Raw genomic sequence first — 16,606 nt, 5'->3', positions numbered from 1 at the left:
AAACAGAGAAAACCCAGCAAAATACTGCAGTGATGAGACCCATAAAAGTATCTGGACAGAGGCTGAGGCATGCAAAGCTGTCAAAAGGATTTAGAGACACATCTTTTGTTACTTTTAATAAAATAGCAGAAACAAAATCCTCTGAACTGTTCTGAAAGTCTCAGGGCTGGTCTACACTACCACTTACGTGATGTAGCTTATGTCGCTCAGGGATGTGAAAATGAAAACAACACCCCCCTGAGCAACATAAGTTACAATAGCTTCCGCCTCTCATGGAGGTGGAGTAATTATGAGAGCAATCTCCCATCAGCATAGCGCGGCTTCACCAGACGAACTACAGAGGCACAGCTGCACCGATGTAGTGTGGAAGTGTAGACTTGTCCTCTCAAAGATTCTTCCCTCATCCTCACAAAAGTAGAATTTTATCCACAGCTTAATTATACTGGGTTGAAGTGTAAGGGCATGTCTTTGCTGTCCCGCAGTTTGGACTCAGGGCACATGAAGAACAATGCACGCTACAGAGCTAAGTTGTAACTCCCTAGTGTGGGTGTGGCAGGTGTGAATTTAAAGATCCCAAGTTCACACTAATCTCAGGACCCTTAGATTCAGACCCATAGCATCCACACAAGGGAGGTGCAGCACGTTCAAATTGGTGTGAACTGCTATTTGCACCCCATGAGTCAAAACTATGGGACAGTGTAGACATGGTCTGTCAGGTGGTGATGAGTTCTGCACCAGTTAAATTGTTAAGATTCAATATCATGGAATTCTTGATGCTAGAAAGGGTGACTGTGTGTGTGTATATATATACACACACACACACACACACACACTATTAGCAAAAGGAAAATCCTAGCTTTCCAATAGCTAACTTGGCTCTTATTGCTTCTTAATCAATCTGATGCCAGGACATCAGACCGTAACACTGTAAAACTGTGTATCAAAAATGTATTTCAGATCATTAGAGTCTTTTAAAATTACAACTGAATGAATTGGTTTGTTTTTGTTTGCTAGCCAAACTGAAAAAGGGGGAATAGAATTTGTTTTGGATCGATCCGAAACCAGAAACTTTCAGTGAAAAACAAACACACACACACACCAGCAAGTTGAACAAACCATTTATGTTTAGAGTTATGAATTGTTTTAACTATGGCCAAAAAAAAAGTAAAATTAGAAACAAAGCTGTGTTGACTTTGAAAATTAAAATGTTTCATTCCAAAAATGTCAATGAAATGCTTCAATTTTGGGGGAGGAGGTTTAGGGAATCTTGTGTTTTGATCAAAACAATTTTGAATTGAACATGAATTCCCAAAATATGTCACTCAACACAAATGTGCATTGTTTGGCCAAAAAAACACAAAAAGCCAACTTTTTTTGCCCTCTATTTACAATGCATTATTTCCTTTCCCTTTTTAGCTCTTGAAAGTTGAATTTTATGGTAACTATTGTCTAGTAGTGATATTCAGCTTTGAATATTTTTTAGACCAGCTAAAACGTGAATTATCTGACAATTTCTTAGACAATTAGATAATACATAACTATCAATGTGATAGGTGCATTATAACCATCTAGGTAGGATGGATAGATACCTGAGTTGAATAGTAACTTCTGAATGCGAGTCTGGCCATCTCAGGCTATTAACTAAAAATGGTGGAATCCTTTTCAATATGGCTCATAATTTTTCATTACAGGACACTACAGTCTTCCAGACAGGATTAATCTGTTAACGATTCTGATGTGAAGGTGTCATTGATGCATTAAGGACAGTGGTGATACAAGTAGGTTCTTATTTTCTTTTAAAATCTTTCTTACTGAAATTTAACTAAGCAATATAGAAATACTTGGAGTGGGACCACAAATCAATTTTAAGATTCAAGAAGCTGGGTACAGCAAGTCCATTGAAGGGGTGGTCATTTGAATTACCTGTTATGCAGAATAATTTATTTCCTCCAGATATGTATTTGATTTCTTTGTATTTTTTAAAATGTGTTATTACAATTGCTGCTTGGTAATTTTTACCATATATGTGTTTTTTTAAACAACTGTTCTTTAAATAACCTCACTGCATCACATCAGAGGTCAGTTCCTCTTTTGTTCTTATTGTTGATATGAACTTAAAGTCTACAGCATCTTTTTGCTATTCACTTGAGAATTTTGTACAGAAATGCGGTATGTTGTTACAAAGGATTTTCAGAAACATCCCAATGAAGCTGTAATCATGTCTAGCCGCAAAGCTTCTAGTGAGCATGACTAGTGATTTTAATGTATGGAGAAGAGTCAGCATTGAATTGTTGGGGTTTTGGGGTTTTTTTAAGTATTTTATATGTCTAAGATGCAACTGGGGTCTGAAAATAAACTTAATCATTCTCTCTATTCCTAGTCGAATGATGATCTTCACTTGAATATACACTGTAAAGGAAATGCAGGCAAAGAAGAGGTGGTTGTTTTTTGTTTCCCAGAAAAGTAACAAATCTAAAACTAAAGGGATAAATTTTAGTTGAGGACCATGGGTGAAAATTTCAAATCTGTGCATGGGTTTTCAGCTTCAAGTCTCATCAGTAGATCTGGTCAAAACAAAACAGGAAGATTTCACAATTTTTTTCAGCATCAATTATGTGTATTTGTTTATTTGGATAATTCAAACTAAAACTTCTCAAAGTAATTATTTTTTAATTGGCCATAAGCCACTGCAGTCTTGGTGTAAGTAGACACAGTTCTTAACAGTCAATAATGGTTGTCTCCCTTCACTTCAGGGTTGAACAGCTAATTTGACTGTAGCAGTTATTTTCAGTTCTGGGTGTTGCCAGATAGTTCTCCCCACAACCATGTTGCTTTTTCTGTTGATCCTGTAATTCTTTGCTTACATCCCCCGTGGTTTGTTTTTATTGTGTTTTCCCTCAGAGTTTATTGTGATTTCACTGTAGGATTAAGATGGCCTACAGGAGCAAGAACACATTATTTGTGAAATTTCTGTGTCTGGGAGGGAACTTTAAAGATTTAACATCTTACTTGAATAATGCAAAGGGAAGTTATTGCCTACGTTGGTTGTTATTTCTGTAACAGACTGTGAAAGTTTCTAACTAAATTGTGCTGTGTGGTAATGTGACCTGCCTTCTTGATTTCTAGTTTGAATGGGTAATAAACAAAAAAACCCCACACTGATTAATTTGGGCTCTTTCTTTAGAAAAGTCAGCCTTTCAATAGAATGCTTGATGGTTTAGTAAAAGTCTTGGCTTACGTTAACTAACCGAATGGCTGGTAATACAAACTACAGAGCACAGTTTTCAGAGTGGTAGCTGTTAGTCCGTATCGGGGCATAGTGAGGATCAGATGAATACTTTCCCTTGCTGGAAGAGTGTGAAGTTCAGCTACCTCTTCAGAGTTAAAATATTCTGGCTTTGTGTGGGTGTTGTAGTGGCCAAGCAAGATACTAATAGACTTCAACAGGACTTTAAAAAATAAAGTGGAAACCTCTTTTCCAAGCTGCTGCTGCACCCTCAGTAGCTCTCCCTCAGCCTCTTCAACTCCTCCCTCCTCCTTCCTGTTTCCTGACCTTTCAGACTCCCAACAGCCAGTGCTCCCAATTCTAATAATTACAAGCAACATCTAAACACTACAGTGGGGAAAGTGAATGGCAGATAAGATTTGCTTCTCCTGACCTGGGCAGATACCATTACCGCTGCTATTCTAGCCCATGGACTGGAATAGCAGCCACAGCTTTCCCATCCTTTAACCCCCACTCCACATTAGTGCAAATACACTAGTGCTTGCTCTAATGGCCCCTTCCATGTCTCTCTGTGGGAAGTTTGAAAGAACCTCTGTGCACACTGGCTCTGCATATGCCTGTCCATGCCATAGAAGGGCACTACAGGATTGGATAACATCCTTACTGAGGGATAGTGAGTCTGACCCTAGCATAAGTGTAGTGGATTTGCAATTGCCAGAGTCCTGATTTCCACTAGGAGGGACTACTCCCTCCCTGTGCAAATCATCCCAAACAAGGTGGGAAGTAGCTGGGGCCATGATTCCTCCCCACCTGCTTTCCAGGATGGTTGGGTGTGGCAGCGTGAACAGGCTCTGTGCATGCCAGGTAGCAAGGGGAAGGACTGTGCCCCTAGACAGCATGGCTCCCTAACATCCCAACATTGGTTAGTGTACAGTCTAACACAGCCTGTGTAATATCGCATTTAGTAAAGAACTCTTTCCTTGCAAGGAAAGTCTATTCTTCAGTAGGGAAAAGGGTGTGTATTTTACATAAGGCTGGTGCAGTTTTAACAGGTTATCTGGTTGAGATGAACCTCCCTCCTAGGGTTTACCTTGATCAGCTAAAGAATGTGAAAACAACTGCCGTGTCTATACCAGGATTTTAACATGGGTTAATGTGTAAACCAACACGTTAACCCACTCCTCTCCCCTAGTCTAGACGTGCCCCATCTCAGTGATGATATAGGAATATCAGTTACTAGTAAGCACTAAAAGCAGCAGAGTCCTGTGGCACCTTATAGACTAATAGGCGTATTGGAGCATAAGCTTTCATGGGTGAATACCCACTTGGTTAGAGGCATGCCTCTAATCAACTTTAAAAATCAACTAACCACTAATCCACTTTAAAAATGTGAATGGCAAATAAGTTATGGAACAGTAAACGCTTCCTTTAACTTTATGGTTCTGCTGTTAAGTCAGAAGGAGTGAGAACAAGGCTAAAACCTTGTTTAAATCATTACAAATTTACCCCTGCTGTGAAAAGTGGTCCGAGAAGAATCTTTATAAGCGGAGGTGCAGTGTTTGTGACCATAGCATCTGGAATCTATTCTCTTAGGCGTTCAGAGGGGCAGTGCCAATCAGATCATGCTATTCTAAGGTACAATTGTATCAGCACAGCATTGCTAACACTAGCGGTATTTTTATTTCATGATGCATATGTGCTCATGTCACTTACCAAACCTTCTGAGCTTCAGCCTGTGTCCGGGGTATGCAGCAGTGATGCTGCTTTCTTATGGCACACCTGGGGTTCTCAGGAATTTACCGTTTTCCTTTATTTATGGGGCGGGGGTGGATTCTATCCAGAGACCTTGGGAGATGAATTCATATGTCTGTGGTAACCAAAAATCTATTTTACAGGTGCTGAAGTGTGTCTGCATTACTCTGTCCTTCTCAGGCAGAAACCTGCAAGGTTTCTCAATGTAAATTACCCTGCAACAGATAAGCACATGCAGCATAAATAACTCGCTGTTACAAACTTTGCATTGTAAATCTCAGGTGTATGGAGCAGTGAATGACAGAAGTAGGTAACTGCTGTATGTATCAGACCTTCTAACACTTCAGTGTCCTTTTTGGAAGGAATTAATCAATTTTTACATATAAAGGGTCGTTCAGCAAAATGCTTTAATGTAGTATTTTAAGGGGCTGATTCAGGAAATGCTCCCAAGTTTAGCATATCTCCTCACAGCAATTAGTTCTCTGTAATACAGGTTGGCAGTATTTGCCCTACACTTGTGCAGTATGTTAGGTCCCAGTCCTGCAAAGGTTTGCTAGTAGATGGAACCAACATGGAACTCTATTGATTTCAGCTGGGCTGTGTGTGGGCACAGGGGTCCATCTGGGCATCTTGCATAGCAGGACCAGGGTCTTACAATGTGTTCTGGAATGGTGAGTGTAGGGCCCTTATGGATCTCTGAGATGTATGAGTCATGAGCTTGTTGTTGAGTACCATTATTGTCTTTGGCTTTTTCAAGCCTATAACATTGTTGCCTCCAGTTAACTTTCTTTCAGTTTTTACTAGCTTCTCTCTCCTGCACTCTTACAAAAGAATCCAGAGTTCAGCTCTGGATTTCTTTCCATATTTTGGCAATGCATTAAAAGGATACAAGTATCTTCCATTTTTTTTCTTCATGTCAAGGTGATAAGCCCCATGATCTAAAGAGTCCTGCAATCATTGGAGTCAGTTTCAGATTTCTGCTTCATTTTAAGCATTGTTCCCTCCTTTTGTGAAGAAATCCTGACAGTTTGCTGTCTTCTAGAGTAGACAGGGGTAGGGATGGTATAACATTCTCAGTGGACCCAGGTGGTTGTTGGCATGCTGATCAATCTGAAAGCCACTGGTATTGCCCTCATAAGGTGACTATTGTACTTTTTGCACTGACCTGACATTTTCTGTGTATGCCCCAGTTCGAGTGATTGTTCATTTCCATTCCAAGCAGGTGTGTGCACATGCCACGTGCATGCCAGCCGGAACATTTTTCCCCCTAGCAGCATCCATAGGGTTGGCCTGGGCGCCCCCTGGAGTGGCACCTTCATGGCACCCAATATCAGGCCCTGCCGACCCCCCCCCCCCGCACCCTCTGTTCCTTTTTACCACCTGTGACTGCTAGCTGAAACTTTGCTTGCTCTTATAGCAAGCACCTTAGCGGTGTCTTTGTTCTTTCTGTACATAGTTCAGTAGTTATTCTCTGTAGTTAGTTTTCCCCTTTGGGGGTATGCCTGGGCCTCCGGGGTTTAAACTCCAAGTCCTGTGGAAAGTTTATGCCCAAGAGTGATCCTCACTCGTCTTGCCTGCGGTGCCTTGGTGAGACTCACCAAAAAGACAAGTGCTGCATTTGCAAGGGTTTCCACAAATGCGGACAGAGAGCAGAGACTAAAACCGCTCATGGAATCATAGAATCATAGAATATCAGGGTTGGAAGGGACCCCAGAAGGTCATCTAGTCCAACCCCCTGCTCAAAGCAGGACCAATTCCCAGTTAAATCATCCCAGCCAGGGCTTTGTCAAGCCTGACCTTAAAAACCTCTAAGGAAGGAGATTCTACCACCTCCCTAGGTAACGCATTCCAGTGTTTCACCACCCTCATAGTGAAAAAGTTTTTCCTAATATCCAATCTAAACCTCCCCCACTGCAGCTTGAGACCATTACTCCTCGTTCTGTCATCTGCTACCATTGAGAACAGTCTAGAGCCATCCTCTTTGGAACCCCCTTTCAGGTAGTTGAAAGCAGCTATCAAATCCCCCCTCATTCTTCTCTTCTGCAGGCTAAACAATCCCAGTTCCCTCAGCCTCTCCTCATAACTCATGTGTTCCAGTCCCCTAATCATTTTTGTTGCCCTTCGCTGGACTCTCTCCAATTTATCCACATCCTTCTTGTAGTGTGGGGCCCAAAACTGGACACAGTACTCCAGATGAGGCCTCACCAATGTCGAATAGAGGGGAACGATCACGTCCCTCGATCTGCTCACTATGCCCCTACTTGTACATCCCAAAATGCCATTGGCCTTCTTGGCAACAAGGGCACACTGCTGACTCATATCCAGCTTCTCGTCCACTGTCACCCCTAGGTCCTTTTCCGCAGAACTGCTGCCTAGCCATTCGGTCCCTAGTCTGTAGCTGTGCATTGGGTTCTTCCGTCCTAAGTGCAGGACCCTGCACTTATCCTTATTGAACCTCATCAGATTTCTTTTGGCCCAATCCTCCAATTTGTCTAGGTCCTTCTGTATCCTATCCCTCCCCTCCAGCGTATCTACCACTCCTCCCAGTTTGGAGGCGGCTCTGAGACAGCAATCCGACCCGGGACCCAACAACCCGGCATCAAGCACGTCCTCTTCGGTGCGCAGTGCTCTGGCACCGACAACACGCGAAACAGGCCCGACTAAGGACTCTAAAGCCCACCGGCACCGCCACTACTAGGGCTATAGGGCGTCAGCCTCAGTTCGGCACCATTCTTCGTCTCCAGTGCCGGTAAAGAAGAAGCCGGTGAGGGACCGATCATCCCCCTTGAAAGCTAAGGGGCTGGTGCCGTCCACGAGTGGCTTGGGACAGACCGCCTCCGCCTCGCTTCCACCCAGGGTTTCATCAACTCCTGCCCCAGCCGGGGTCTAGTAGAGTCCAAACCCTTCCTGGTCCCCAGACCATCTGGTGGACATACAACCACCGCAGACACCGGAGGCATTCGAGGCGCCAACGGACCTAATATGCCTCCCGGTGCCATCCTCCCCCCAAAAAGACAAATTTCTGGTGACCACATGCCCCCTGTTCCACTCGGTCTCCCTCTCCGGCACCGCCTGCACAGACGCAGGAAGAGCACCGCTCCCTGGAATAGTCATCGTTCATTGGTGACCCACGGGACTGCTCCTCCGTGGTAGTCTTATTCCGAGACCTGAGTCGGAGGTGGACTCAGCTCGATCTAGCAGATCACGGTCCAGGTCCCAGCACAGTCACCAACCATACCTGGCACCGTGGCAACAACAGTGGCAACCACCTGCTCAGTGGCCCTTCTGGACACCCTGAGCGTACCATCAGAGCCAGGATCAAGTCCACGGTCTGCACTCCAGAATGGCGTCTGTCCCCTGCGTTGTTCATGCCACAGTCAGTGCCAGCACCGCCAATGACTGCCGCTCTCGGCACCAATACCTCAGCCAGCTCCAGCACCGGCTCTCCAGGTGACGGCCCTGGTGGAAGCCTCAGCTCCGTCCCTACCGACCCCAACTGTCTCGGTCCCACCGGATTTATCTGCCCCAGCACCGACTGTGCCGCAGAGAGTTCTTCGTCGGTACTGGCTCCACGGCCCGAGTACTGTGTGCCGAGGGACCCCGGGGGGGGCCGAAGGCAGTAAACTGGGCCCACCTCCTGTTCTCTCTTCCTTGTCCTCACCCGATGAGGCGGTCACAGGGACTTAGGCGGTCACAGCTTTGGAGGACAACTGGGTTCTTCAACAGTTTTTGAGGCGGGCCACCCAAAGCCTGGGGATTCAGGCAGAGGAGATAGAAGAGGATTTAGACCCTGTCATAGACATCCTGGCCTTCTCTGGCCCATCCAGGGTTGCACTGCCATTTATCAAGTTGATAACCAAAACATCTAAAACTGTGGCGAACTCCTGCTTCTCTGGCACCTATGGCCAAGAAATCCGAGCACCGCTGCTTTGTTCCCTCTGGAGGGTATGAACATCTTTACACCCACCCTCCTCTGGACTCTTTGGTGGTTGACACAGCCAATCAGAGAACATCAAGGGTTTCAAGGATCCACCCCTAAAAACAGGGATGCCAAGAAACTGGACCTGTTTGGCTGGAAGGTCTACTCGACAGGAGGCCTGAAACTTTGTATACCCCACCAGCAGGCCATAGTTAGCCGCTACGGGCATAACACCTGCTCGTCTATGGCTAAGTTTACAGAACTTCTGCTCCAGGAAGCTCAAGGGGAGTTCTCTGCACCCATGGAGGAGAGGAAACTGGTCTCCAGAGCATCTTTGGAAGTGTGTTGGACACGGTGGATGCAGCCTCCCACACTTTTGCCACAGGGGTAGTTAAGAGGAGAGGCCCCTGGCTACAGGTCTCTGGTCTTCCCCACAAGGACCAGCAGACCATTCAAGACCTTCCCTTCTAGGGTGTAGCTCTCTTCTCAGAGAAGACTGAGACTTCACAGCTTGAAGGACTCAAGGGCTACCCTTCATTCGATGGGGCTTCACATGCCTGCTACCCAGCACAGACATTTTAGGCCTCAACCTGCCCCTCATCCTTACCAACCCCAAAACTGCCAGGACGCTCCACGTAGGCGGAATAGGAGCACTCTGAGGATGCAACACCCTCCCTCTGGACAAAGCTCAGACCAGCCCAGGGCCCCACCAGGCTCTAGACCACCGTTTTGAGGGTACGGTCGAGGGCAGCTTGCCAGTACGACCTTTGGATCCTTCCCATCTTACTTTCTCGTCCTGTCTATCCCCTTTCTATTGCGCCTGGTCTTGAATTACTTCAGACTGATGGGTGCTCTGCATGGAAGAGAGGGGATATTCCATCCAATTCTGTACCCTCCCGCCCCCCCCCCAATCCCCTTTCCTCTTCAGGGACACCTCTCATAGGCAACTTCTAATTCAAGAGGTGCAGTCCCCCCTCTCGGTAGGGGCAGTGGAGGATGTTCCTCAGGAGCTAAGGAGCAAGGGTTTCTATTCCCAGTATTTCCTCATACCAAAGGCCAAGGGGGGGGCCTCAGACCCATACTGGACCTGCGACAGCTCAACAAATACGTAAAGAAACTCAAGTTTTGCATGGTCTCACTAACCTCCATTATCCCCTCACTAGATCTAGGAGACTGGTATGCCGCCCTTGACTTGTGAGACTATTGCGATATGAAAATGTGTCCATCAGACGCTACCTCAGGTTCGTGGTGAATAGAGGCCACTACCAGTTTGCTGTCCTCCCGTTCGGACTGTCAACTGCTCCCCATCCCCTGAGTATTCACAAAATGCATGGCAGTCATTGCAGTGTTCCTGCGCAAGCGACAGATACAGGTTTTTCCATACCTTGACGACTGGCTGATCAAAGATCGCTCGAGAGCCCAGGTGGAGGCTCAGGTAGAGTTTATAAGGAGGACCTTCCTCGACTTAGGTCTCCTCCTGAATGAGGAGAAATCTACTCTGTCCCCGATGCAGAGGATAGAGTTCATAGGCGTGGTCCTGAACTCTACCCAAGCCAGGGTGTACCTCCCTGGAGGCCAGGTTTGGCTCACTTCAGGACATCATACAGAGCCTCAGACTGTTCCCCACAATGTCGGCAAGAAACTGTCTAAAGCTGCTGGGACACATGGCCTCCTGCACATACATGGTGCAGCATGCCAGGCTCAGGCTGTGCCCACTCCAGTCTTGGCTGGTGTCAGTGTACCAACCAGCCAGAGAATGCATTGGACAGGGTCCGTAACCCTGCCCTGCCTAGTACTGGACTCCCTCCTATGGTGGCTCGACCCTCTAATGGTTTGCGCAGGGGTGCCTTTTGCCAGCCCTCAGACCTTGCTCACCTTGGTGTCAGACGCCTTGGATCTGGGTTGGGGGGCTCACCTAGGAGACCTCAGGACCCAAGGCCTCTGGTCTCCAGTGGACTTCACATCAATGCCAAAGAGCTGAGGGCAGTGCATCTGGCATGCTACGCTTTCAAAACACACATAATGGGCAGATATGTTTCAATCCTCACTGACAACCTCAGTGATGTTTTATATCAACAAATGGGGGTGCACGCTCCTCTCCCCTGTGCAGAGAAGCCCCTGCGCTGTGGGACTTCTGCATAGAATCATAGAATCATAGAATATAAGGGTTGGAAGGGACCCCAGAAGGTCATCTAGTCCAACCCCCTGCTCGAAGCAGGACCAATTCCCAGTTAAATCATCCCAGCCAGGGCTTTGTCAAGCCTGACCTTAAAAACCTCTAAGGAAGGAGATTCTACCACCTCCCTAGGTAACGCATTCCAGTGTTTCACCACCCTCTTAGTGAAAAAGTTTTTCCTAATATCCAATCTAAACCTCCCCCACTGCAGCTTGAGACCATTACTCCTCGTTCTGTCATCTGCTACCATTGAGAACAGTCTAGAGCCATCCTCTTTGGAACCCCCTTTCAGGTAGTTGAAAGCAGCTATCAAATCCCCCCTCATTCTTCTCTTCTGTAGGCTAAACAGTCCCAGCTCCCTCAGCCTCTCCTCATAACTCATGTGTTCCAGACCCCTAATCATTTTTGTTGCCCTTCGCTGGACTCTCTCCAATTTATCCACATCCTTCTTGAAGTGTGGGGCCCAAAACTGGACACAGTACTCCAGATGAGGCCTCACCAATGTCGAATAGAGGGGAACGATCACGTCCCTCGATCTGCTCGCTATGCCCCTACTTATACATCCCAAAATGCCATTGGCCTTCTTGGCAACAAGGGCACACTGCTGACTCATATCCAGCTTCTCGTCCACTGTCACCCCTAGGTCCTTTTCCGCAGAACTGCTGCCTAGCCATTTGGTCCCTAGTCTGTAGCTGTGCATTGGGTTCTTCCGTCCTAAGTGCAGGACCCTGCACTTATCCTTATTGAACCTCATCAGATTTCTTTTGGCCCAATCCTCCAATTTGTCTAGGTCCTTCTGTATCCTATCCCTCCCCTCCAGCGTATCTACCACTCCTCCCAGTTTAGTATCATCCGCAAATTTGCTGAGAGTGCAATCCACACCATCCTCCAGATCATTTATGAAGATATTGAACAAAACCGGCCCCAGGACCGACCCTTGGGGCACTCCACTTGATACCGGCTGCCAACTAGACATGGAGCCATTGATCACTACCCGTTGAGCCCGACAATCTAGCCAGCTTTCTACCCACCTTGTAGTGCATTCATCCAGCCCATACTTCCTTAACTTGCTGACAAGAATACTGTGGGAGACCGTGTCAAAAGCTTTGCTAAAGTCAAGAAACAATACATCCACTGCTTTCCCTTCATCCACAGAACCAGTAATCTCATCATAGAAGGCGATTAGATTAGTCAGGCATGACCTTCCCTTGGTGAATCCATGCTGGCTGTTCCTGATCACTTTCCTCTCATGCAAGTGCATAGAGCACTCGATCCACCTATAGGCTTCATACCTCCTGGGGGTGCGAAACATGATGGCAGACTAGCACAGCCGGACCTTCAATGGCCACGAGTGGTCCCTTCAGCCAGACGTGGTGAACTCAATCTTCCAATTCTGGGGCTCTCCCCAGATAGACCTGTTTGCCACTCTGGGCAACAAGAAATGTCAGACATTTTGTTCCCTTGGGAGCCATGGCTCAGGGTCCATCGGGGATGCCTTCCTTCTCTCCTGGAGGGCTGCCTGCTATACGCTTTCCCACCCATCCCCCTAGTCCACAGGGTGCTTCTCAAGATCTGCAGGGACCGGCCCAAAGTCATACTAATAGTGCCGGCGTGGCCACATCAGCACTGCTTCACCTCGCTCCTGGAAATGTCCATAGCAGCGCCACCTCACCTTACCGCTGGTTCCCGACCTGATCATGCAGGACCAGGGCTGACTCCAGCACCTGAGTCTGGAGTTGCTTCACCTTATGGCCTGGATGCTCCATGGCTAAGTGCCACAGAGCTGTCTTGTTGAGACCAGGTCAGACAAGTCCTCCTGGGTAGTAGAAAGCCCTCCACCAGGGCTACTTACCTGGCCAAGTGGAAAAAGTTTCCATATGGGCGGAACAATATAGTCAGTCGCTGCTTCTCACCTCCATACAGTTTATACTGGACTACCTCCTTCACCTAGGGCATCAAGACTTGTCCCGGTCATCAATAAGGGTCTACTTGGCTGCTATCTCCACCTTCCATCCTGGCTCAGATGGTCTCTCAGTCTTTGCAAACCTTTTGGTCAGTTGTTTTCTCAAGGGTTTGGACAGGCTCTTCCAACATGCGTCAGCCTGTCCCTGCCTGGGACCTCAATTTAGTCCTCTCCAGGTTTACAGGCCTGCCAGTTGAACCTCTGGCCACCTGCTCCCTGTTCTCTCATTCAAGGTCACGTTCCTCAGGGCAATTACCTCAGCTCGACAGGTTTCAGAGCTCAGGGTCCTCACGTCTGAGACCCCTTACCCAGTTTTTCATAAGGATAAGGTCCAGCTCAGGCCTCATCCGGCTTTTCTCCTGAAGGTCATCTCCCATTTTCACATGACCCAGGACATCTTCCTCCCAGTGTTTTATCCCAAGTCATACTCCTCCAATAGGGAGTGCAGGCTGCACTCACTGGACGTGCATAGGGCCTTAGCCTTCTACACAGTGAGAACTAAGTCATTCAGGAAGTCTGTCCAACTCTTTGTAGCCGTGGCGGACAAAATGAAGGGCCTCCCAGTATCCTCTCAACGTATATCATTATGGATGACGTCCTGCATTAGGGAGTGCTATACCTTGGCAAAGGAGCCTGCTCCACAGATAACCGCTCACTCTACCAGGGCCCTGGCCTCCTCTGCGGCGTTCCTGGCACAAGTTCCTATTCAGGAAATTTGCAGGGCAGCCACGTGGTCCTCAATACATACATTTACATCGCACTATGCAATTACACAACAATCCAGGGATGTGGCTGTTGGGCGAGCTGTGTTCTTTTCTGTGGATAACTCAGACCCCACCTCCCGAGCTCTAGTTTGTGAATCACCTGCTTGGAATGGACGAACAATCACTCGAAGAAAAAACAGTTACTCACTTTCTCGTAACTGCTGTTCTTAGAGATGTGGTGTTCATGTCCATTCCAATACCCACCCTCCTACTCCTCTGTCGGAATAGTCAGCAAGAAGGAACTGAGTGTGGGGGGGGGTCAGTGGGGGCTGATATTGGGCGCCATGAAAGTGCCACTCCAGAAGGCACCCAGGCCGACGCTACCGACGCTGCTAGGGGAAAAATCTTCCGGCTGGCGTGCACACGGCACGCGCACACACCTGCTTGGAATGGACACGAACACCACATCTCTAAGAACAACAGTTACGAGAAAGTGAGTAACTGTTTTGTTTTCTATATGGTTTGTCCTTGTTCTTGATTCTGTATCAGGATATTGAAATACCATATGTTTCTAGTAGACATGGTTGGAAAAGAGTGCAGCATGTAGTTGTGATGCCCCAGGAGCACAGCACACCAGGGACTGAATTGTGACTTGGAAGATCACAAGTGAGTCCTTGCTGCACCCTGCCATGCCAGCTGGTGTGTGCTGACCAGTGCACTGGGTGGTAGAATCAAGAGCTGCTACTCCTTGCCCCAGCTTCCCCACAGGTCATCTGCCTGCATGGCAGGAGAAGTAGCAGCCAGGTGGCAGATCCATGCCACCTCATACAGGTACATCCCCTCTTCCTCCCCTGGATGGGCACCTTTCGCCCTCTCCTGTGAGGGATCATTGGCATGGTTATGATCAGGCTCTGTATTAGTTAGTGGGATACTAGGGTTACCTGTGTAATATGCAGCCGGTTACAAAGATGGATTGCGGACAGCGGAGAGATCCTGCAAGACACGAGTGTATTACAACAATTCCAAATCAAAGCCTGTTCTGTCTAGGGAGGGTTTTCTGTAGTGCTCCTTGTTGTGGTATCAAAGAACTTAATAGGTACATTAAACTTAGTGACATCTTTTAAGGAGTGTTCTACTTTTCCCCTTGCATAGAGGTTTTGGTAGGGCAATATTTTTATTATAAACTCAACCATACCAGTTATTGTTGAGAGGCTTTGCTGATGGGGAGAATCCTGCAGCGCATCCTAAAAGCAGGCAGTCTAGGTTAGTCTCCTCTCCTGTGGAACCTTGTCCCCCAGCTGAATCCCTTTGGCTAAGAATGCTTCTCTCTTGTGTTTATGCCCTCGGTCCTGGGTTTGTAAATTTCATTGCCCGTGAAGATCACAGCTGTATTTGTGGGTTGTGAACGGAGATGTAGCTAGGTGCTGACTAAAGGCAGGCATAGAATGGCTTTTTTTTTTTGCTGGCAATTCTGAAAAAATTGAAGAAAAGTTTGTTTTCAAGTTGAACCAAAAATGAACTGTTTGACATTTTTGGCAAACCAAAAAGTCAAATTTTAACTGTCAAAATGAAATTTTTGTTTTGTTTTTTACACCATATCAATGTTTTGTTTTGACTTTGCGCATTTTGACAAAAGTAAAGAAGGATGAGATTCACAGCATGGGGGGAGGAGTGGGGACCTCCTTTATAACCTTTTGACCCTGGGTTCCAAACGTTCCTCATTTCCCTCCCTGCTTGATGTGGAGAAGGGAATTGAATGTGGCTCTCCCACAGAACAGAAGCGTGCCCTAACCACTGGGCTATGGGATATTCTGATGTGGAGAGGTCTCATTCATAGTGAGAATTCATAGTCCTTCATGAACACAATGACTAGCCACTGGGCTAGGGAAAGAGTGAGTGACTCTCTAGCCTGGTGTTTAGGGCACTCAGTTAGGATGTGAGAGACCCATAAGCCTTAGAGCAGGAACTGGCATATTTGTCCTAATTAAACCAAAATACCTTCAACAGGAAAGGTTGGGAGATCCCCACCCCAGAATATCCCACAGCCCAGTGACTAGGGTGTTTTCTGCAATGGGAGGACCCCTGATCACATCAGTTCTCCACATCAGGCATCGGGGGTTGGGGAGGGGGGAATTGAACTTGGATGTCCCATATGTTGGTGTCATAAATATAAAGAAAAGGAGTACTTGTGGCACCTTAGAGACTAACCAATTTATTTGAGCATGAGCTTTCGTGAGCTACAGCTCACTTCATCGGATGCATACCGTGGAAACTGCAGCAGACTTTATATACACACAGAGAATATGAAACAATACCTCCTCCCACCCCACTGTCCTGCTGGTAATAGCTTATCTAAAGTGATCATCAGGTTGAGCCATTTCCAGCACAAATCCAGGTTTTCTCACCCTCCACCCCCCCACACAAATTCACTCTCCTGCTGGTGATAGGGAAGGGTAAACCCCCTTAAAATCCCTCCTGGCCAGAGGAAAACTCCTCTCACCTGTAAAGGGTTAAGAAGCTAAAAGTAACCTTGCTGGCACCTGACCAAAATGACCAAATGAGGAGACAAGATACTTTCAAAAGCTGGGAGGAGGGAGAGAAAAAGGGTCTCTGTCTATATGCTGCTTTTGTCGGGGATACTCCAGGAATGGAGTCTTAGAACTTTTAGTAAGTAATCTAGCTAGGTATGCGTTAGATTATGATTTCTTTAAATGGCTGAGAAAAGAATTGTGCTGAATAGAATAACTATTTGTCTGTGTATCTTTTTTATAACTTAAGGTTTTGCCTAGAGGGATTCTCTATGTTTTGAATCTAATTACCCTGTAAGGTATCTACCATCCTGATTTTACAGAGGGGATTCCTTTAC

At 46.8% G+C, this 16,606-nt stretch overlaps 1 protein-coding gene across 11 annotated transcripts in view; it reads left to right on the top strand.

Annotated features, from left to right (window-relative positions):
* TENM4 (teneurin transmembrane protein 4) overlaps nucleotides 1–16,606 on the top strand; it is a 2,292,082-nt gene that overhangs the window by 558,545 nt on the left and 1,716,931 nt on the right. For all 11 annotated transcript variants that reach the window (XM_075126359.1, XM_075126347.1, XM_048840453.2 and 8 more), the window contains exon 3: nucleotides 1,692–1,778. The gene's annotated coding sequence lies outside the window, so the exon portion shown is untranslated. The remainder of the gene's footprint in view (nucleotides 1–1,691; nucleotides 1,779–16,606) is intronic.

Source organism: Caretta caretta, chromosome 1 (assembly GCF_965140235.1).
Source record: "Caretta caretta isolate rCarCar2 chromosome 1, rCarCar1.hap1, whole genome shotgun sequence".
NCBI lineage: Eukaryota > Metazoa > Chordata > Testudines > Cheloniidae > Caretta > Caretta caretta.
Note: the sequence above shows the minus strand (reverse complement) of the source record. Positions and strands in the feature narration are given on the sequence as shown.